The 23,001-nt window shown below is 54.2% G+C and overlaps 1 protein-coding gene and 1 pseudogene across 12 annotated transcripts in view; one reads left to right on the top strand and one right to left on the bottom strand.

Moving 5' to 3' along the window:
- The window catches only part of RABGEF1 (RAB guanine nucleotide exchange factor 1), a 1,203,668-nt gene that overhangs the window by 946,233 nt on the left and 234,434 nt on the right, over positions 1 to 23,001 (top strand). The gene's annotated exons all lie outside the window — the stretch shown is intronic.
- On the bottom strand, positions 3,999 to 5,028 carry LOC117072924 (annotated as a pseudogene).

Raw genomic sequence — 23,001 nt, 5'->3', positions numbered from 1 at the left:
CCTCATAACATTTTTTAATGGCTGCATACATTTCATCATATGTACGTATCATAACTGATTTAATGAATTCTGTTATAGGACACTTAGGTTGTTTATAGGTTTTCCCTGTTTTACACATTTTGTTAAATGAACATGCCTACAGCACATTTATTTGTGCAATCATGACTATTTCTTAAATCCCTAGAAGTGAAATTTTTGCAACACAGTTTGCATAATTTTAAAACTTCAAATGCCTGTTACCTAATTTGAGCAGAATTTTTACTGCAATAATCAAGAGTCCATTTGGCCAAATTCCTTATCTATAACAATGCCTGCAAAAGTTCAGATATTGATAACTGTAAGTGAATTTGTTGAGAGTGACTGAAATCACTATGGAATGAGAAGTTGCTATAAAAATTTTACTAAAGAGTGAACTGGCCGGGCGCAGTGGCTCATGCCTATAATCCTAGCACTTTGGGAGGCCAAGGTGAGCAGATTCCCTGAGCTCAGGAGTTTGAGACCGGCCTGGACAACACAGTGAAATCCTATCTGTGCTAAAAATACAAAATTAGCCAAGCGTGGTGGTGGGCACCTTTAATCCCAGCTACTCGGGAGGCTGAGGCAGGAGAATCACTTGAGCCCAGGAAGCGGAGGTTGCAGTGAGCCGAGATCGCACCACTACACTCCAGCCTGGGCGACAGAGTGAGACTGTGTCTCAAAAAGATAAAATAGGGAGATCTGAGTGTGTTAGCACCAGCACCAACACACTACCAAACAGTTTTCCAAAGTGGGGGCCCCAGTGTAAACTCCCGTTAGAGCTGTATGGATTCCTCTTACAGCACGTCCTCTAAATCTTCGGCACTGTTAGTGTTTTCAGCTTTAGGATTTTGGTGACTCTGTAGAGGGATCTCATAGTGGGTATTTTGTTTTTCGTTTCTGTTTTTGGGTTTTGGGGTCTTTTTTTTTTTTTTTTTAACAAAATATGTTCCCATTTAAAACAGTTCATTTCAGGAGAAAGATATGAAAAGTCAACTTCCATCGGTGTCTGGATTAAGGGTCAGGGCCAGTGGCCATGGGAGGTGACACTGAGCTGCTCCTCAGCCCCTCCTTCCATCCCCCAACATGCACCACACATGCATTTCAAATGGTAAAAGCTTTGAAAACAGCATCGTATAGAATATTATTTTTAAAATAAGGTTGAAATTGTCTGAAATCAGGACAGTGTAATATACAAGTATCAGTGGGTCCCATCTGCCAGGCCAGCCGCAGGATCTGCTGCCACCACTGGGGGACATTGGCAAGGGAATGCCCCTCTAGGGGAGCCAGGGGACCCAGGGCGTGGGTCTTGTGGTGGCCAGGGGCTGCCGCCGCCTGGGCGTGACATGGTCAGAGAAGGTGGTCGGCACTCACGAGAAAGCATTGGCAGGTGAGATTCACCAAGGTGAAAACGCACACCCCACACGTGGCCCCACACATGACACGGGTGGGAGTCGGCTGCCCCTTCCCCGACCTGAGGGTGTCACTGGCGTGAGAACCACTGCCTGGGACTCTACTGGGGCAGGCAGCCCTACCCCAGGCCTGTAACACCCACCTCTGCTTTTTTGAGGGATCGGGGGATCAGGCACTCGGACCCAAAGGACCCAGGCCAAGATGGTTTGGTGGCCTCAACCTGGCTCTGGAATACTTGGCACAGCCCCCTCCCCTGGAAGGGCTAATACTTAGCGCCCCAGCCTGCATGCTGAATGATTCCACCCTCCTTCCAGGTCCAGGTCCTCTTGTGCGATCTGGGCCCTCAGAGATGCCACAAGTCCAGGCCCCCTAGAGGGGTCCGCTGCTGGCAGTGGATACACTGGCCCTGCCAGGGGTGGCACCATCTGCTCCCCCAGGGCACGGCTGGGCCCCAGCACTCACCATGGGGGCTTCTGGCGCCAACCCTCTTAAGTAGACACTTGGCACAAAAAAAGGACGCTTCTGGGAGAGACAAAAGCGGAAAAGTGGCGAGGGGAGCGGGGGCGCTGACTGGTTTCCCAGTGAGACCGATCACCAGAAGTGTGCCTGCCCCCTCCACGGGGCTCCCCCTCTTCTCCCGCCAGAAGCCAGCAGACAGCCCTGCGCAGAAGGAGACCGGGGCAGACCTGACAGTGGCAGGCGGAACTGCTGGTCGGGGTGGTCTTATTTGGGGACTGTTTCTTTCTTTTTTTTTTTTTTTGAGATGGGAGTCTGCTCTGTCGCCCAGGCTGGAGTGCAGTGGTGCGATCTTGGCTCACTGCAAACTCCGCCTCCCGGGTTTACGCCATTCTCCTGCCTCAGCCTCCCGAGCAGCTGGGACTACAGGCACCTGCCACCTCGCCTGGCTAGTTTTTTGTATTTTTTAGTAGAGACGGGGTTTCCCCGTGTTAGCCAGGATGGTCTCGATCTCCTGACCTCGTGCCTCGGCCTCCCAAAGTGCTAGGATTACAGGCTTGAGCCACCGCGCCCGACTGGGGCTGTTTCTTTTATAATCTGTCAAGGCCAGAAGCAGCCGTCCAGGGTCCCAGAATTGCAGTGGGCGAGGGCAGCACGGGCGATCCATCCTGGGGACAGCTGTGCGAAGCCCAGACCCACAGAGTGCTGCAGTGTTCAGTCAACAGCAGGCGAAAGAGCCACCTCCCCAAAAACAGTCCCCTCGTTCCCCACCTTCCGAGTCTCTGGGGGAGAACCAGTCTGGGTGCCTCAGTGCCTAAAGGGGCCCCGGGAGGCGGTCCCCCGGGCTGTGGCTCAGTGCGCAGCCATGGCCTGGCGGGCTCCCCCTCAGACCGTGGCGGTGGCCAGTCAGGCCTGGAAGCTGCCAGGGCCGGTGCCTGCTGCCACCTTCCACGCGGCCCTGGCCAAAGTGCCAGTGCTGGCTTCCCGCTCCTCGGGGGTGGGCACAAGTGCTTAGTACAAGGCCGGAGCTGCGGGCCAAGTCCCTCTTTCTACCTCTCGGATACACACCTGGGAATATTCTGTAAAAGTCCGCACCCCACCCTCACTGTTTCCAAATTGGGGACAACACAGAGCAGAACAAAACGAAAAGAAATGCCCCCATCCAAGTGGCCTTTCTCTGAATATTACAGGGGACCATCCTTCTAGCCTCCAAGTCCACGTGGGCTCCAGTGGGGTGCACCCAGCTGGGGTAAGGTGACCATGCAGCCCTCTGGAGCCCCTGAGCAGCCTGGAGCGGCCAATGTTGCCCCTGGAGGCACAGCCCGGAGGAGCCCGGAGCCCCCATGACTCCAGCCCAGGGACCCTTCCCAGCCTCTACAGAGGGATGGGGTACCTGGCCATAATAGAGGACCCTGGGCATTTCTTCAACCTTTGAGGTCAGGCGTTCTTTTTACTCAAAAAAAAAAAAAAAGTTTAGGCACTCCCCAGGGTGGGCGACTGAGGGAGTCCCCCAACCCCTCTTCAGGAATCCAGTGAGCAAAACACAGCATTGAGTCTTGAAGAGGCCAGGCGCGCTGGGCATCAATAACTTAAAAAAGGGGAAAAATGTCAGTCCCCGAGTCTCCACGCCTTTGGTGATGAAGAAGAAAAGAAGCGGGAAAGAGAAAGAAAAAGCACGTGGGGTTGGAAGGACAGTCGCCGGAGGCTGCTGGAGTGGGGCCCCCCATGCTGGCTGGCAAGGGGCTCCGTGAGGCCCAGAGTCGTTGGGGACACGGGGCACTCGTGTGTTTTATGTTTCGTTGGGTTTTTTCTTTTTCTTTTTTTTTTTTAGAAAAAAACGAGTCATAAGTCAAGGCCTGAAAAAGGCTGCCTTTGCCCGTTGACAAAAGGTGAGAAGCCGCGCAAAGTGTTCGGAGAGATATACATCCCCTGATAACTGTGAAATAAAAACCATTTGTTAAAAATGTTAAAAAACAAACAACAAAAAAAAACTCCGCAGGCAAAGGCCCCGGCCCGGGCTCAGCAGCGCCACCCGGCGGCAGCCGCGGGCTCCGTGTGAAGGAAGGTTTGTTCGGGCCCTTGTCTCGGTCCGGTCTCCCTGGGCCTGGGCGCTTTCAGACTGGGTTGTGCTCCTTGAGTTTGAGCTGCAGGGTGGTGCCCTTCACGGCCGGAACACGAAGCGGATGTTCTTCGTGTAGATGATCTTGTCGCCGTCGGGGTTCATGTCCACGAACATCTTCAGGATGAACTCCCGCGCCGCCTGGGCGTCCCCCTGGGGCCCGTCGAACTCGGGGACGGAGCCCACCAGGTGCGGGTACAGGATACTGTCCTCCAGCAGGTCCTTCTTGTTGAGGAAGAGGATGACGGAGTTCTGGAACCAGGGATAGTTGACGATGGTCCAGAACAGGGCTTTGCTCTCCTCCATCGGGTTCTCCTTGTCCGACTCCACCAGGACTTGGTCGTATTCACTGAGGGCGACGAGAAACAGGATGGACGTCAGGTTCCCAAAGCAGTGGATGCGCTTCCTGGAGCCGACCGCTGTCCCCCACATCCACCATCCTGAAGATGATGCTCTCCAGGTTGAAAGATGCCGGTGGTGGGCACGCGGCCCCGCAGCGCGTCCTGCGGGGTGGGCAGGTGGCCCGAGGTGGCCATGTGGGCAGCGTCCGTCAGGTGGTACTTGGCCGGGTCCGAGAGCTGCCGCTGGCGCCTGCGGTCGCAGCACTCCTGGATACCGGGGTCGTCCCACAGGGTCCTGATGGCGCTGACATACCAATGCTCGAAGGTGGTCACCTTCTCCACGTCCGCCTCTCGGATCAGGAGCCACTGGCCTTGTTCTGCTCCTCCTTGTGGAGGATCTTCAGCGTCTCCTTGGCCCGGATCGTGGCCTGGATGGCGGTGAAGATGTTGTGGTAGACGAGCTTGGTGAAGCCGCGCTTGGCCTCCTCCGAGTAGCCGGGGCCTGGACGATGCGCGCCTGGTTGATGAAGATGCTCTTCCCGCTCTCGCCCCTGCGGAGCAGCAGCAGCTTGAGCTGGCGCCGGGCGTGGCGCTTGTCCCCCGCAGCTGCTTCTGGATCTCGGCGTTGATCCGCTCCTTCACCTCATCGCTCAGGCAACACGCCATCACGGACTCCAGAGTCATCGTCCCGGCCCGGCCGCCGCCCACCGGCCCCCGCCCGGCCCGCCCCTCCTCGGCCGCTCTCTGCGAGCCGCTGGGTCCCCGCTGGGGCAGCGCCAACCGCGGACTCCTGCGCTGCCGCTGCAGCCACCGCCAACCGCAGCCTCTGCAGCGGAGCGACAGCGCCCGAGTTGGGTTTTTTTCCTTGAGACGGAGTCTCACTCACTCTGTTGCCCAGGCTGGAGTGCAGTGGCGCGATCTCGGCTCACTGCAACCTCTGCCTCCTGGGTTCCAGCGATTCTCCTGCCTAGGCCTCCCAAATCACTGGGATTACAGCCACCCGCCACCACACCTGGCTAATTTTTTTGTGTGTTTAGGAGAGACAGCGTTTCACCGTGTTAGCCAGGATGGTCTCGATCTCCTGACCTCGTGATCCGCCCTCCTCGGCCTCCCAAAGTGCTGGGATTACAGGTGTAAGCCACCGTGCCCGGCCAATCTGAAGCCTTTTCTAGCGCCTGAGACTGTGGTTCAAGGCAGGGCTATGCTTCCCCCTCCCAGCCCTGGCCCTGTGACCCCAGCTGTGCGCCTGGCACTGTACAGAAGCCTAAGAGATGCCCACTGCCAGAGCGGGGACCAAATCCTCTTCTACTGGGGATCCAGGGGGTGCCCTCCCTGAGAGTTTGGCCTTTGGGCTCACTCCCAGGAAGAGACTCCTCGGTTCTGCTGCTTAATTACCCCTGTGACAGAGAGCTCATTACCTCTCCAGGCCTATTACCTCTCCAGAGAGCTCATTACCTCTGCACTCCATGGCCCACCCTCCATCCCCCGACAGCCCCACTCTGGCCAGCATGATTTTCCCAGTGTCCTACCCACCACAAACCTGAGCCCCACAACAGGCTTGCTCTAAGGGGACAAGTTGTGCTGAAGATGGGGCCTTAAGAAGCGGTGGTCTATGATAAAGAAGATTGACTCATGTCTGGCAGGGCTTTCTGGAGTCTGTGGAGCTAAAGACATTAGTAGAATACAAAGTTGGGCTTGGTCACTGGCACTCCTGACTGCAGTGACACAGCAGCTCTCAGATGTGAGCCATAGATCTCAGACCTTTCCAGAAGCTCAGAGTTCTTGCTATGTAGTGGGCCCCGACTGTTTCTACTCCTTTTCTTTTCTTTTCTTTTCTTTTCCTTTCCTTTATTTTCTTTTATTTTGAGACACAGTCTTACTCTGTCACCCAGGCTGGAGTGCAGTGGCGCTATCTCAGCTCACTGCAACCTCTGCCTCCTGGGTTCAAGCGATTCCCCTCCCTCAGCCTCCCAAGTAGCTGGGATTATGGGCACCTGCCATCATGCCCAGCTAATTTTTGTACTTTTAGTAGAGACAGGTTTCATCCTGTTGGCCAGGCTGGTCTCAGACTCCTGACCTCAAGTGATCCATCCTCCTTGGCCTCCCAAAGTGCTGGGATTACAGGCGTGAGCTACTGCACTAGACCTCGTTTCTACACTTTAAACCAGCTCCACGGGAGGCCCCCTGAGGCCGCCTGCTCCAATCCCAGGTAGTGACAATCGTGCAATGTCCCGGGAGCAGGAGTGAGATATCAGACAGAGGTGTTCAGGACTGGGCAGGTCTCATGCCCAGCTGGATCCTTCAAGCCCAGCGCAGCCCCCTAGATTCCACATGTGGGGCGGCAGAGACTCCAGGCCTGAACTGTGCAGACCCAGGAGGGTCCATTACAGGGATATGCAGACCCAGGCCCAGAGGGGAGGGCTGGGCAGTCCCACAGATGCTTGGAGGGACCTCTGTGATAGCCCCACTTGTGTTTTCCAGGCCCGAGCTGCTCACTGAGGGAGTCCAAGAGCCCATTGTGGATAGTCAAGGTACCCAGCACAGGGTCGCAGGCTGTGGTGTGGGCGGGCAAGGGAGGGCCCCAGGGGTCTCTGCCACCAGCGCCTCCTCCTGCTGCCTCTGTCCTGCTCCCATCCTGGCCCTGGCATTCTCCTCACACCCCCGCACTGGGTTTCCCCTAACGATGCCATCTTGGGTCCCAGGAACTGCCTCCTCACTTGGCTTCTCTCCCCCTGCCCTGCCCCCAGAGAGGGATTCCGGGGACCCTCTGGTGGACGAGAACCTGAAGAGACAGGGCTTTCAAGGTAAGGTTGAGCTCAGGGGGAGGTCTGTTGTCCCAGCACCATGACCTTGACCTGGTTTGGGTTTGGAGGGCCAGGCTGGAAGTGGGGAGGAGCTGGCCCCCAACCTCAGAGCCTAAGGAACCAGGCAAGCCAGGTTGGCAGCCCAGGCCCGGCTGTACCCTGCCAGCTCTGTGTTAGAGACTCCAGGGGAGAGGGGGTGCCTACAGGTGGATGGTGGGGGGAACTTGGGGGATGGGAAGGTACAGGACCCAGGAGCCTGCCTGCTCCCCTGCACCCCCCTTACCCCACCCCCCGCCCGCTGTCCCCACTGAGGTAGCTGATACGCCCACTCCTTATTCAGCAATCAGCTGTGGTCTTAGTGCTTTGAAATCAGAATAGGAGCCAGGCGTGGCACCTCATGCCTGTAATTCCAGCACTTGGGAAGGTCAAGGAGGGAGGATGGCTTGAGGCCAGGAGTTCGAGACCAGCCTGGGCAACATAGAACCTGTCTCTGTATCTATTTTTAATAAAAGAAATCAGAGGCCGAGTGCAGTGGCTTGCGCCTGTAATCCTAGCACTTTGGGAGGCCGAGACGGGCAGATCACTTGAGGCCAGGAGTTCAAGACCAGCCTGGCCAACATGGCAAAACCCCGTGTCTACCAAAAATATGTAAGAATTAGTCGGGCGAGTTGGTGTGCACCTGTGATCCCAGCTACTTGGGAGCCTGAGGTGGGAGAATCGCTTGAACCTGAGAGGCGGAGGTTGCAGTGAGCCGAGATCGTGCCACTGCACTCCAGCCTGGGCAATAGAGCAAGACCCTGCCTCAAAAAAAAAGAGAGAGGGAAAGAGAGAAATGGTGGTCTCGGATCCTTCCGGCGCATGCTGACACTTTGTTTGTTTGTTTGTTTGTTTAGATGGAGTTCTACTGTTGTCACCCAGGCTGGAGTGCAATGGCACAATCTCGGCCCACTGCAACCTCTGCTGCCTGGGTTCAAGCGATTCTCCTGCCTCAGCCTCCTGAGTAGCTGGGATTACAGGCGTATGCCACCACACCCAGCTAATTTTTGTATTTTTTTGGTATAGATGGGATTTCACCATGTTGGACAAGCTGGTCTCGAATTCCTGTCTTCAGATGATCTGCCGGCCTCAGCCTCCCAAAGTGTTGGGATTACAGGTGTGAGCCACTGCACCCAGCTTTTTGTTTTTGTTTTTTCTGAGACAGAGTCTTGCTCTGTCACCCAGGCTAGAGTGCAGTGATGCAATCTCGGCTCACTACAACCTCCACGTCCCAGGTTCAAGGGATTATCTTGCCTCACCCTCCCGAGTAGCTGGGATTACAGGTATGTACCACCATGCCCGGCTAATTTTTGTAGTTTAGTAGACAGGGTTTCACCATGTTGGCCCGGCTGGTCTCCAACTCCTGCCCTCAGATGATCCTCCCGCCTCGGCCTCCCAAAGTGCTGGCATTACAGGCATGAGCCGTCGCGCCTGGCCACACTTGGGGGATTTTAATGAGTGAGGGTGGCTCGGTGGCTTATGCCTGTAATCCCAGCTGAGGCAGGTGGATCACTTGAGCTCAGGGGTTCGCCGCCAGCCTGGGCAACATGGCGAAACCCTATCTCCACCAAAAACACAAAGAAGAAATTAGCCAGGCGCAGTGGCACATGGCTGTGGTCCCAGCTACTCAGGAGGCTGAGGCAGGAGAATCACTTGAGCCTGGGAGGTGGAGGTTGCATTGGGAGCTGCCAGGCCCGTCCGCTGTGTCTGTGGGGACTGCCCGTCCTCCACCATCTGCTGCATCAGCTGGGCTTCCATTCCTTCCTTGTCTCCAGCCCCCCAGTGACTTCATGAAGCCCCCAACCCCTCAGGAGGCTGAGGCAGGAGAATCGCTTGAGCCTGGGAGGTGGAGGTTGCCAGCCCGGGCACAGGACTCCACACTCCATGGTGTCCCTACCCTCCGGGGTTTATTTATTGGTTTGGTGGTTTTCAAATGTCAACAATTAACTTAATTTCCAAGTCATCACTCTTGTGGCAACAGTGCATGTCCTTCTGGAAAAAACACATCTCCATCAAGACGTTGGTGCTGAAGGACCTGAGGGGCCCACTGCAAAGACCCGTTAATTGCCGGAGAAGGAGTTCCCCATAATTAGAAAATCAGCTTCCTTAAAAGTCACCAAGTGCCTTTTCACTGAACAGCCCAAACCCATAATCGTTTTGCGCTTTGCAGAAAATTACCACGTGAGGCTCTCACGGATCTACATCGCCCACACGCTAAGGAAGCAGGTCCAGGAGCTTTTCAATAAGAAATATGGTAAGCAGTGCAGAACCCCCGGGGAGGGACACGTAGCTGCTGTGGGCAGAGAAACGGGAGGTTTCCCAGTTCCAGTCGAGGGCATTTCTGGGGAAACAATCCACCCCTTTACATGTATTTCTTGAACATTTACTATGTGCCAGGCACTATCTCAGGCACTGGAGATATTACCGTGAATAAAACAGACACAGTCCCTGTACTCATGAGCCTTGCAGACCAATGAGGTGAGACACACTTTCAACTACTACACACAGAATTTAACAGACAGGGGCCTGGCTCGGTGGCTCATGCCTGTAATCTCAGCACTTTTGGAGGCTGAGGCAGGCAGATCACTTGAGCTCAGGAGTTCGAAGCCAGCCCAGACAACGTGGCGAAACCCCATCTCTACCAAAAATACAAAAAAGAAATTAGCCAGGTGCAGTGGTGCACACCTGTGGTCCCAGTTACTCAGGAGGCTGAGGCAGGAGAATCGCTTGAGCCTGGGAGGTGGAGGTTGCAGTGACCTGAGATCGTGCCATTCCATTCCAACCTGGGCAACAAAAGCCGAATTCTGTCTCAAAAAAAAAAAAAAAAAAAATGGAGCATACGACATGGGAGCATATGGTGTGGCTTTTCTTTTTTTCTTTTTTTCTTTTCTTTTCTTTTTTTTTTTTTTTTTGAGACAGTTTCTCACCATGTCACCCGTGATCATGGTTCACTATAGCCTCAAGCTCCTGGGCTCAAGCAATCCTCCTGCCTCAGCCTCCCAAGTGGCTGGAACTACAGGCATGCACCACCATGTCCAGCTATTTTTTAGAAATTTTTGGTAGAGACAGGATCTTGCTCTGTTGCCCAGGATGATCTCGAACTCTTAGACTTAAGTGATCCTCCTGCCTTGGCCTCCCAAAATGCTGGGATTATGGGCATGAGCAACTATGCTGTCCTTTTTTTAATGTTCTGATCAAATAGCTCAGATTGTAATGCCTATACCTTTCCACGGTGCTACATGAGAGCTTTCTCATACCGCTCACTCTCCTGCACACATGTCTTTCCATCACACCCTCACAATCCCACGTACACACACCCCACACTGCCTCTCACTCCTGATGGGCAGGACCCTGCCTCTCACCCACAGGGGAAGCCTTGGGCATCAAGTACCGGATCCAGGTCCCCTACAAGCGGATCAAGAGTAACCCCAGCTCCATGATCATTGAGGGGCTGCCCCTGGGAATCCTGTTCCGAAAGCCCTGCACCTTCGGCTCCCAGAACCTGGAGAGGATTTTTGCCGTGGCTGACAAGATCAAGTTCACAGTCACCAGGTACTCAGAGGGAAGGGTGAGGGTGAAGAGGCAGGACTAGCTCAGATGGGGGCTTATACCTGCGAATCCTCAGCCTTTCCCTAGGTCCTGCTCTCCCCACTGGACAAGGCGGCTCTCCTGGCACCATCCTGGGTCCTGGGGGTGGCCGGGAAGGGACTGCAGGCCAGCTCAAGTGCAGGGAACCCTTCAGAAGTGGGACTGGTCACCCCACCATGGCAAGGGCAGCCTTCCAGGGCATCTTCAACCTGTTTAGAAACACCCGCTCACTGCACCCCCAGCCCCCGGGAAAGGCATTCAGCCCCCATCAGAGGGATTTGCCCAAGGTCCCAGGGCCAGCCAGGGCAGAGCCTGCACAAGGTCCAGGTCTGCGTCCTGCAGAGTGACACTGCCAATGCCAGCACCCTGCCACATCGTCTCAGTGTCCTGCGCACACAGAGCCCCAGGGCAGCTTGTTAAAATACAGATTCTGCTGCTGTAGGTCTGGGGTGCTCCCAGGAGAGACTGAGGCCACTGTATCCCAGGGGTGTCTTCCTCATCCCCCAGGTCCTCCTCCTGACACCCTTGCCTCTGTTTCTCTTCTAGGCCTTTCCAAGGACTCATCCCAAAGCCTGGTAAGAGGCACTGGCTGTGGAGGGGGCACTGGGAATAGGGCCTGGTCATAGTGCTGGGGGCTGGAGCTAAGTCTGCTATGGGGCACAGGTTCTGGGGTCTGGGAACAAAAGCCAGCCAGGCCCCTGCCTTTTTTTTTTCTTTTTTTTTTTTTCCTGAGGCAGAGTCCTTCTCTGTCACCCATGCTAGAGTGCAGTGGTGTGATCTCAGCTCACTGTAACCTCCACCTCCTGGGTTCAAGCGATCCTCCTGCCTCAGCCTCCTGAGTAGCTGGGATTACAGGCAACTGTCACCACGCCTGGCTATTTTTTGTATTTTTAGTAGAGACGGGGTTTCCGATGTTAGCCAGGCTGGTCTCAAACTCCTGACCTCAAGTGATCCACCCACCTCGGCCTCCCAAAGTGTTGGGATTACAGGCATGAGCCACCACACCCGGACTAGGCCCCTGCTCTTCTGTTTAGCCACCTCACCTGGGCACCTGCCCCAGGTAGATGGAGGAAGGCTAAGCTTGAATGTGGCCCCAGATCCTGGAGCAGAGAAAGGGGTGGTGGTGCCGGTGACTCCTAAGTTTTACCCAGTGGGGATTCAGGAGGGAGGAGGGGCCAGGCCGGGTCAGTGCACCTGCTCCTCCTGATAAAGGGGGTCTGGTTGACCTCAGTGAATAGATGAGGTTGGAGGCAAGTGGGTTCCTAACCACAGAAAGAGGGGTATCTGCATGGGGGACCGCAAGCTTGTTGGTAAGATGTGGGGTGTGCCTACCCCACCTTAAACAGTGCAGTGCCTCTTCTGATCCCTTTTTTAAAAATATATTTTATATGTATGTTTTTTGAAACCAAGTCTCACTTTGTTGCCCAGGCTGGAGTGCAATGGCACTATCTCTGCTCACTGCAACCTCCACCTCCCAGGTTCAAGCTATTCTGCCTCAGCCTCCCAAGTAGCTGGGATTATAGGCATGCACCACAACACCCGGCTAATTTTTGTATTTTTAGTAGAGCCGGGTTTCACCATATTGGCTAGGCTGGTCTCAAACTCCTGGCCTCAAGTGATCCACCTGCCTCAGCCTCCCAAAGTGCTGGGATCACAGGCATAAGCCACCACTCCCAGCCTCCTGACCCTTTTTAAGGCACCCATCCACTTCCGTCTCCACCATGGGCTGTGTCCTGGCCTCCCAAACCCAGATTTGCAGGGGCTGTCCTGCAGGGTGACATGCCACGTGGTGAGCACTAAGGGCTGGCTAGAGCCTCCAGGGCGGGCCAGGCACAATGACTCACACCTGTAATCCCAGCACTTTGGGAAGCCAAGGCAGGAAGATCACTTGAGGTCAGTAGTTCAAGACCAGCCTGACCGACATGGTGATACCCATGTCTACTTAAAATCCAAAAATTAGCCAGGCATGGTGGTGCGCACCTGTAATCCCAGCTACTCGGGAGGCTGAGGCAGGAGAATCCCTTGAACCCGAGAGGCGGAGCTTGCAGTGAGCTGAGATCGCACCACTGTACTCCAGCTTGGGTGACAGGGCGAAACTCAGTCTCAAAAAACAAACAAAAAAAATACTTAGGGTATGGTGATGTGGCGGCTGCTGACAGGCCATGGGAACCCCCAGAAGGGGGATCAGGAGGGTGAGGGGTAGTTGGATAGGGTTCCTGGAGTAAGGAAGGCCCTGCTTGGGCCTCAGGGGAAGATGGGAATTTGAGAGGCAGAGAGGAGGGTGGGTTGTGTTTGGCGGGGTGAACGGCAGGGGTTGGGGAGTCACTGGAGGCCAAAAGTGTGTTTCCGGAGCTCTCGGAGGGGCAGAATGGTCAGATGATGTTGGAAAGGTGGAGCCAGTGGAAGCTGCAGCAGCGCAATGCAGTGAGTGTGGCTGCGGCAGACACCCGACTGAGAGAGGTCACTGGGTTTCTGGCCCTGCACTGGGTGATTTATACGGGTGCCTTTCACACATATTTCGGGAGGTCCTGCTGGGGCAAGGCAGTGTTCTAGGAACTAGGGTTACAGCGGAGTGCAGAGAGAGGAGGCATCTCATTTAGTCTTCATACCTAGGAGGCAGACGCTAGGGCCCACCTTACAGAGGGGGAACTGAGGCGCAGTGTGAGTGATGTATTAATACTCTGTGTCCCAGGGCTAGCAGGTGGCCGTGGCCCCAGCCCTCAGGGATGGACCAGCCAGCCCCTTTCCAGGCATTGGCACCCAAGCCAGGTATCCGCCTGGAGAACCAGCTCCACGCTTACTCATGCCACTAGTCATGCTGGGCTGGGAACATGTCCAGGCTCCTCAGAGTCTCCAAGAGTTCACCAGAGGTCACTGAGGGCTACTCCTGCGCCAGAATAGACTTTTCTCAAACCCTCCCTCGCACGGTCCCCAAAGCCTGGCCTGGGCCAGCACCAGCAGTTCCAAGGTGAATTGGAGTGGAAGCTGGGGTCTGCTGGGGGAGGCAGAGGCAATAGCAGGCCCCTTCATCTGGAGGCAGGTGTCCCAGGGCAGGTGGAGGGGTGGCAGATAGTCTGCAGAGAGACAGGTGGCTGGGGCAGTGCCCAGGAGTCAGGCTTCAGGGTCCCAGGCAGCATATGGGCCATGGGAAAGCGCCGTTCGTTCAAGTCCCTGTACCCGCCTGACTAGCTGTGGGAATCTGAGCCTTCACTTCCTTACCGCTAAGACAGACAAGCACACCTGCCTCACCATGTGATCTGAAGATGGAAAAAGATGGGCAGTCCCAGGTGAGCTGGGAGGACTGTTTTCCCCCAGTTGCCCCCTTTTTTTTTTTTTTTTTTTGAGATGGAGTTTAGCTCTTGTTGCCCAGGCTAGAGTGCAATGGCGTGATCTCAGCTCACTGCAACCTCCGCCTCCCGGGTTCAAACGATTCTCCTGCCTCAGCCTCCGAGTAGCTGGGACTACAGGCACCCACCACCATGCCCAGCTAATTATTTTGTATTTTTAGTAGAGACAGGGTTTCACCATGTTGACCAGGCTGGTCTCGAACTCCTGACCTCGTGATCCGCCCGCCTCGGCCTCCCAAAGTGTTAGAATTACAGGCGTGAGCCACCGTGCCCAGCCCTAGAGCCATTCTTAACAGGGTTTGTCCCCCTGGAAACTTCCAGAAGCCTCACCCTCCTGGGAATTCCCTGCTAGGTGCCAGTCATCTCTTCACTGCTCGGTTTCCACTCTCCCATCCTTGCACCGACATCCCACTGTTTAGGCCTTCTTCAAGCATGGACCTTCTCATGCTCAGTCTCTCTGTGGTGTGGAAATGTCTACTGGGTGGGCCTCACAGAAGGTTCTAGGCCCTGGCGCAAGCCCAAGGGAAGTGATGATCCAAAATGGACTCAGATAAAGTTTCTGCCACTATGCATTGGGGGCTTTTGGTAGGAGTCCAGTTCAATTTTAGAAAAATAAAAATACATGTCTCGCACTTCTGAGTTTACAGACTAAGGTCCATTCTGTATTTGCTAACGAGGACAAAAAGAAAGGCGGCTGGGTGCGGTGGCTCATGCCTGTAATCCCAGCACTTTGGGAGGTCAAGATGGGCGGATCACTTGAGGCTGGACAAGAGTTCGAGACCAGCTTGGCCAATCAGCCTGGCCTTTCACCATGTTAGGATGCCTAAAAATACAAAACTTAGCTAGATGCTGTGGCACACACCTATAATCCCAGCTACTCAGGAGGCTGAGGCAGGAGAATTGCTTGAAACCAGAAGGCAGAGGTTGCAGTGAGCCGAGATCGTGCCATTGCACTCCAGCCTGGGCAACAAGAGTGAAACTCCATCTCAAAACCACCAAAAAAAAAAAAATGGCACTAAACCAGGAACAGTGGTTCACCCCTGTAATCCCAGCACCTTGGGAGGCCAAGGTAGGAGGATCACTTGAGGCCAAGAGTTTGAGGCCAGCCTGGGCAGCATAACAAGACCCTGTCTCTACAAAAAATTTAAAAATTAGCCAGGCACGGTGGCACGCACCTGTAGTCTCAGCTACGCAGGAAGCCGAAGCGGGAGGATGGCTTAAGCCCAGGAGGTGGAGGCTGCGGTGAACTGAGATTGTGCAACTGCACTCCAGCCTGGGTGACAGAGCATGACATCGTCTGAAAAAAAAAAAGAATGGCTCTGAGATTTTTTTAGGTCACTTATTGAAGGTTCCCATGGAAGCCTTTCCTGACAGAACCACCCTGAGATGGTGAGAATTCTGAAAGAGATTACGCTTTTTTGTTTTTGTTTTGTTTTGTTTTTTTGTTTTAAGGTGGAGTTTCGCTTCTTGTCACCCAGGCTGGAGCGCAATGGCACGATCTCAGCTCACTGCAGCCTCCGCCTCCCAAGTTCAAGCGATTCTCCTGCCTCAGTCTCCCGAGTAGCTGGAATTACAGGTGTGCACCACAACCCTCGGCTGATTTTTGTATTTTTAGTAGAGACGGGGTTTTGCCATGTTGGCCAGGCTGGTCTCAAGCTTCTGACCTCAGGTAATCTGCCTGCCTCAGCCTCCAGAGTGCTGAGATTACAGGCATGAGCCACCGCGCCCGGCTGAGATTGTGCGTTTTTTTTTTCTTTTTTTTTTGAGACGGAGTCTCGCTCTGTCGCCCGGGCTGGAGTGCAGTGGCCGGATCTCAGCTCACTGCAAGCTCCACCTCCCGGGTTCCCGCCATTGTCCTGCCTCCGCCTCCCGAGTAGCTGGGACTACAGGCGCCCGCCAACGCGCCCGGCTAGTTTTTTGTATTTTTAGTAGAGACGGGGTTTCACCGTGTTCGCCAGGATGGTCTCGATCTCCTGACCTCGTGATCCGCCCACCTCGGCCTCCCAAAGTGCTGGGATTACAGGCTTGAGCCACCGCGCCCGGCCAATTGTGCTTTTTTGAAGATGAATCAGTCGTTAAATTGCGAGAGCCCCACTGTACCCTGGAGCTGTGGGCCTCCCCACTGAAGAGTGAGAGTACAGCCACTCCTCGGCTGGTTTTGTTCTGGGTCAAAAGAGATGACTCAGACCAGACGTGGTGGCTCATACCTATATTCCCAGCATTTTGGGAGGCCAAGATGGGAAAAAATCACTTGAGCCCAGGAGTTTGAGACCAGCCTGGGCAACAGAGAAAGATCCCATCCTGCAAAGACATTTTTTAAAATTAGCCAGACATGGTAGGGACGAATGACTGTATTCCCAGCTACTCGGGAGGCTGAGGTGGGAGGATCCCTTGAGCCTAAGAGTTGGAGGCTGCAGTGAGCCATGATTCCAGCGTGCGTGACAGAGTGAGATCTTGTCTCTAAAAAAAAAAAAGAGAGAGAGAGAGATAAGCCCAGAATGTCTTTAATGTTTTCCTAACTAGGGACATCACATCTGCCCTCAGTGCCTCAGTTCTCCATTACAATCTAGAGGCCCTACCTGCTCTGACATGCTGAGTGGCGAGCAGGCGTCTGACTGGAGAGGAAGGCATATTTGGACTTGGAGCAAGCCTCAGAGGGCAGTGGGTGAATTTCAGGCCTCAGGTCAAGGGAGCTGTGGGCCAGGGATTTCTAGGGGCCAGGGGTGCTGGAAGGCACCAGACTGAACTGGAGGGGACGTGGTGGGGGACCTGAGGTTGCAGAGGGATGGGGGGCTGGGTCCCCCATCTTGTACCAGAAGGAACTCCAGCCCTGCCTGCAAGGGGTTGAGATAACCCACGCTCGACCCTGGGGGCTGAACACCATTGATAGCTGGGTGGTTCTATACTGCCCAGCCAGGCCACACCCCACCTGCCTGCAGTGGCACTGAATTAAATTAGGGAGACTCTGCCAGGCTCGGTGGCTCATGCCTGTAATCCCAGCACTTTGTGGGGCTAAGGCAGGTGGATCACATAAGGTCAGGAGTTTGAGACCAGCCTGGGTAACATGGTAAAACCCTGACTCTACTAAAAATACAAAAATTAGCCAGGCGTGGTGGTGGGCACCTGTAATCCCAGCTACTTGGGAGGCTGAGGCAGGAGAATCGCTTGAACCTGGGAGGCAGAGGTTGCAGTGAACTGAGAGACGTGCCACTGCACTGCAGCCTGGGTGACAGAGCGCAACTCAGTCGCAAAAAAAAGAAAAGAAAAAAGAAAACCCAGGACAGCTAATGGGGGCTGTTTAGGATATACTGGGAAAAAGTGGTGGTGATAAGGCAGGAGAGACCTTCTACCCAGGTAGCTGCTGTAATATTCCATCCGAAGAACATTCTAGTAGGTCATAAAAACCTAAAGGGGCCGGGCATGGTAGCTCATGCCTGCAATCCCAGCGCTTTGGGAGGCCAATGCAGGAGGATTGCTTGAAGCTAGAAGTTGGAGGTCAGCCTGGGCAGCATAGCAAGACCCCATCTCTAAAAAAAAAATTTTTTTTAATTATTTGGGCATGGCGGTGGGTGGTGGTGTGTCCCTGTAGTCCCAGCTCCTCAGGAGGCTGAGGCAGGAGGGTCACTTGAGCCCAGGAGTTTGAGGCTGCAGTGAGCTGTGATCACAATGTTCACATCACCTCACTTCAGCCTGAGTGACAGAGTGAGACCCTGTCTCTAAAATACACACACACACACACACACACACACACCCTAAAGAGATATGCAAATATATGCCCATGGTATAAATTTGGAAAATACAGAAATCTAACAACCCAGATGGCTATTAATTTTTATGATGATACATTTCTTCCAGATTTCCTCCCAAGCTTATTAATTTTACATCTCACTGTTCTTCTTTCTATAAATTTACACACTTAACCTTAAAACATAAACATGTTCCCAGGTCTTTAAAAAGCTCTGTTTCCTCTTTAGCCTGTATCATGGTTATGTAACTACCCTATCCCCCAGTTATGGACATCTGAGCAGCCACTCACACGACAGACACCTAACACTCACGTCACACTTTTTTTTGAGACGGAGTCTCGCTCTGTTGCCCAGGCTGGAGTGCAATCATGTGAGCTCAACTCTCTGCAACCTCCGCCTCCCAAGTTCAAGTGATTCTCCTGCCTCAGCCTCCCAAGTAGCTGGGATTATAGGCACCCATCACCACACCAGGCTAATTTTTGTATTTTTAGTAGAGACAGAGTTTTGCCATGTTGGCCAGGCTGGTCTTGAACTCCTGACCTCAGGCGATCCACCCGCCTTGGCCTCCCAAAGTGCTGGGATTATAGGTGTGAGCCACCACACCTGACCCCATCACACTTATGATTTGCTGGTTACAAAGCCCACTCACGTTACCATGTCATCTCCCCGAGTAGCCGGCCTTATTGGAGGGGACTGAGGCTCAGAGAGATTAAGCAGCTTTCTCAAGGTCACACAGCATAGTGTGGCAGAGATTTGAACCTAAGTCTTTACCATTTTATTATACTTCGGAATCCAGGGCAGGCTTTACCACTAGCCTAGGGCTTGGTGTGGGTCCCCGAAGTGAGTTGCAGCCATGCCCTCTTTCCCCACGACCCCTCTGGTCTCATCCACACTGGGTGGCTCTTTGCTGTCCCCTCCTGGCTACCAGCAGCTATTACACAGGTCCTGCCTATGTAAATCTTTAGACTCATGGTTAATCCTTTGGGTTCATTTATTTGTACAACAAAAATGTATGGAGGGCCAGGCGCGGTGGTTCACACCTGTAATCCCAGCACTTTGGGAGGCCAAGACGGATGGATCACAAGGTCAGGAGAACGAGACCATCCTAGCCAACATGGTGAAACCCCCGTCTCTACTAAAAATACAAAAATTAGCCGGGCGTGGTGGTGGGTGCCTGTAATCCCAGCTACTTGGGAGCCTGAGGCAGGAGAATCGCTTGGACTCAAGAGGCAGACGTTGCAGTGAGCTGAGATTGCGCCACAGCACTCCAGCCTGGCAACAGGGCAACAGAGCAAGACTCTGTCTCAAAAAAAAAAGAGAGACAGGAAAGCCCGCAAGTGAAGCCCAGGGAGAAACTTACTACAGGAGGTGATCGGTTGCACCAGCCTCTGATGGGAGGTCAGTCCTAATGCCTGAGACTAGATGGAGAGGCTAAGCAACAAGTTGCAGTGGGATGGTTCAGAGCAGTTTTGGGGGAAGAGGTGGGGACCAGAGTGGAATAGTGGACTCAGGAGAGAATGAGAAAGATAAGCGATTGAATCTGCCAAGGACAGATCACCGTTTAGAGGGCAGGATAGAATGAACAAGAGTGGAGAGTGGAATGGATGCAGAGGGCTTTATATTTTTGGTGAAGGGAGGTGACAGAGTCTTGCTCTATTGCCCAGGCTGTAGTGCAGTGGCATGATCTCAGTTCACTGCAACCTCTGCCTCCTGGGTTCAAGCGATTCTCCTGCCTCAGCCTCCTGAGTAGCTGGGATTACAGGCATGTGCCATCACGTCCGACTATTTTTTGTATTTTTTAGTAGAGATGGGGTTTCACCAAGTTGGCCAGGCTGCTGTCAAACTCCTGACCTCAAATGACCTACCCGCCTCAGCCTCCCAAAGTGCTGGGATTACATATGTGACCCACCACACCCAGCCAAGAAAGGGTTTTAGAGGTAGGAACAGCAGCTGCATGATCTTCAGCAGATTCAGTAGAGAGGGAGGTGAGTGGTGGGAGAGGAAGGAGGATGGGGGGAATGGCAAGAAAAGGAGTACCCTACTTAGAAAAGGAATGAAGCTGGGTGTGGTGGCTTATGCCTATAATCCAGCACTTTGGGAGGCTGAGGCAGGAGGATCACTTGAGCCCAGGAGTTTGAGACCAGCCACATAGCAAGACCCCATCTCTTTTTTTTTTAAAAAAAGAAAGAAAGAAGACGAAGAAAGAAACAGGATGGGTGGAAGAGGGTTGCTGAAGGCTCATGCAAGATCCTCTCTGCCTGCTCCTTCTCTCAGGGAGGAATAGAGGAGGGACAGTGGACTGAATGTCCTCATGGGGATGAAGGACGGTTGGGGTCAGGGTCCTAGAGGGAGGGCTGGAAGGAGGGAAGGAGACTGCCAGAGGATGTAGGACACAGAGGTGCCGTCGTGGATCACCAAGAGGTGCAGTACTGGCCAGAGGGAGGAGAGGAGGTCAAGGCACATGTGGGGCACTTGGAGCTGCATCTGTGCCTGCACACAGCTGAAATCCCCAGGAAATAAGACGGGAGCAGGATGGGTTTCTGCAGCTGAGGTGAGACCAAAGTGCCACCTCACTGCCACCCTCAGTAAAGACTAACTTGCCCTTTCCCCCAACTCCCCTTCCAGAAGTAGCTCGCTCTCCTCTGTGTGCCACACATCGGGGGGTCAGGGAAAGCTCCCCTCCCTGGAGAACTGGTGTTCCTTAGGCCAGGGGCCAGTCCCTGCAGAGATGAGGAGCTGGGAAATCCCCTCCTCCCATCTCACATGTCCACGCGTGCCAGACCCTGTGCTGCAGGCTTTTCACACACAGCTTCTTAGACGCTTAGCCTGTGAGGCGGGTGCTGTTGTCCTTCCCATTTTGTGACTGAGCAAACAGCCTGAAAGAGACAAAAACCAGGTAGTTAGCATGAGGCCAAAACCACTCCCTGGTCTTTGCTGTTCTGCAGCCTGAGCCTGGGGTGGCTAGGCGGGGTGGTGCAGTGGTGGGGAAGGAGAATAGCCCCCAAAAATGCTGCCAGAATGGTAAAGGGCCTGAACTTCAAAGCTACTGACTTGAGCTTTATTTTGTGGCACTGGCAGTTTTTCCAGTCATTGTAATGATACAATCAGATTTGCATTGTCTTCGGGTTACCATGGTAACCGTACTTCCACCCACCAAGGGTGGATTAGAGAAGGCAAAACTAGGGCAGAGGAGCCAGGGAGTGTTGAGGTCTGAACCCAGGCAGTGGGCAGCTGGGCCCCACAATGGATGGGGTAGAGGCAGCAGCAGGGTGTGAAGAGGGCAGAAGGTTCTGGAAGGGTGATGGTGGTGCTGATCTCCAAGGCTGGATCTGTGATCCTGTGAGACACATCCAGGGGCCCATGTGCAGTAGGTGAAACCTGAGCAGTATTTAGTGCAGGCAGGGTGGCAGGCAGGCTGAGGGCCTCTCAGAAGCGCAGAGCTGGCAGAGAGAGACCTGCCCAGGGCGTCGGAGGAAAGGACAGCTGTGCAGGAACAGAGTTGATGAGGTGGGGGAACTTTTGGGTAAGAAGAGCTGAGTCGGGAGCATTGAAGCAGCGGTTTTCAAACCTCAGAAGCAACAGCAGGACCGGGCACGGTGACTCAGCCAGGACTTTGGGAGGCCGAGGTGGGTAGATCACTTGAGGTCAGGAGTTCGAAACTAGCCTGGCCAATATGCTGAGACCCTGTCTCCACCAAAAAATACAAAAATTAGCCAGTAATCCCAGCTACTTGGGAGCTTGAGGCAGGAGAATCGCTTGAACCTGGGGGATGCAGAGGTTGCAATGAACGGAGATCACACCACTGCACTCTAGCCTGGGTGACAGAGCAAGACTCTGTCTCAAAAACAAACAAACAAAAAAAAACCCGCCAGATGCAGTGGCTCACGCCTGTAATCCCAGCACTTTGGGAGGCCAGGCAGGAGGATTGCTTGAAGCCAGGAGACCAGCCTGGGCAACATAGTGAGACCCTGTCTCTACAAAAAATGAAAACAATGAGCCAGTGTGGTGCTGCACATCTATACATCTGTAGTCTCAGGTACTCAGGAGGCTGAGGAGGGAGGATCGCTTGAGCCCAGGAAGTCAAAGCTGCAGTGAGCTATGATCACACCACTGCACTCTAGCCTGCGAGACAGAATGAAACCTTGTCTTTCAAAAGAAAAAATTCTAGAATTGTTCTTGAATAGTAGGTTAAAATTTTTTTTAAGCTTTGGAAGGTAGTGAACTCCCCATCACTGGAGGCATTTAAGCAGAGGTTGAGCTGCCACTCACCAGATAGGCCGCTTCCCATAGGGCTTGCTGCAGGCGAGGAGAAAGGGACAGGAGAGCCCTGCCCATTTGGGAGGGGCTGCGGGGAGGACTAGGACCAAGGAGGGGCCCGTCTACCCACCAAATCCACTTCTCTTTGCTGCTCCACCACCAGCTCCCCACAGCTCCTCCCTGTGTATGGGCCCAGCTGGCCCTCTCCAGCTCCCTTTTGGGCAAATACAAGGGCTCTCCCGGGACCCAGGCCAGCTTCTGCTCCTTTTAGTTCTCCTCTGACCCTAGGGGTACGGCCATCCCTGCCAGCTTGAGGGGATTCTGGGAAGGCAGCGCCCCACCTGTCCTTCCCCAGAGCAGGGCTCCAGACCCCGGGGATGCAGCAGAGCTGCCAACTTCCTGTGTGACTCCAGCAAGTCAGGTTTGCCTACCTGGGCCTCAGTTTCCCAGTAAAATGGGAAGAATTGCCCACACCATGTCTGCCTCCCCCGGGGCCACCCTGGAGTGCATGACCAGGTGAGGAGGAGGGATAAGCTGTCATGAGTGGGACGTGGTGAGGCAGAGAGGCTGGCCAGGCTGGAGTGTGGATGGCCTGAGAGGCCTGGCTTTGCAACATGGACTGGGCCCTTCAGACCTGGCCCTGGCAAGCTCTTCTGCTGATGTCCCCATGGCTGAGGAGCCCGTACAGCCCCACTGGTCGGGGCCAAGCTCTTGGCGGGCTCCAGTTTTACCTAGGACATCCCCACATCATCTCCTCTGTAAACTTTCGACTTTCATCTCAATTTAAGGAACTATGTCAAATTACATGCTGCTAGCTGGGTGCAGTGGCTCAGGCCTGTAATCCCAGCACTTTGGGAGGCCAAGGCAGAAGGGTCGCTG

The sequence above is a fragment of the Trachypithecus francoisi genome, unplaced genomic scaffold (genome assembly GCF_009764315.1).
Source record: "Trachypithecus francoisi isolate TF-2019V2 unplaced genomic scaffold, Tfra_2.0 Lachesis_group4, whole genome shotgun sequence".
Lineage (NCBI taxonomy): Eukaryota > Metazoa > Chordata > Mammalia > Primates > Cercopithecidae > Trachypithecus > Trachypithecus francoisi.
Note: the sequence above shows the minus strand (reverse complement) of the source record. Positions and strands in the feature narration are given on the sequence as shown.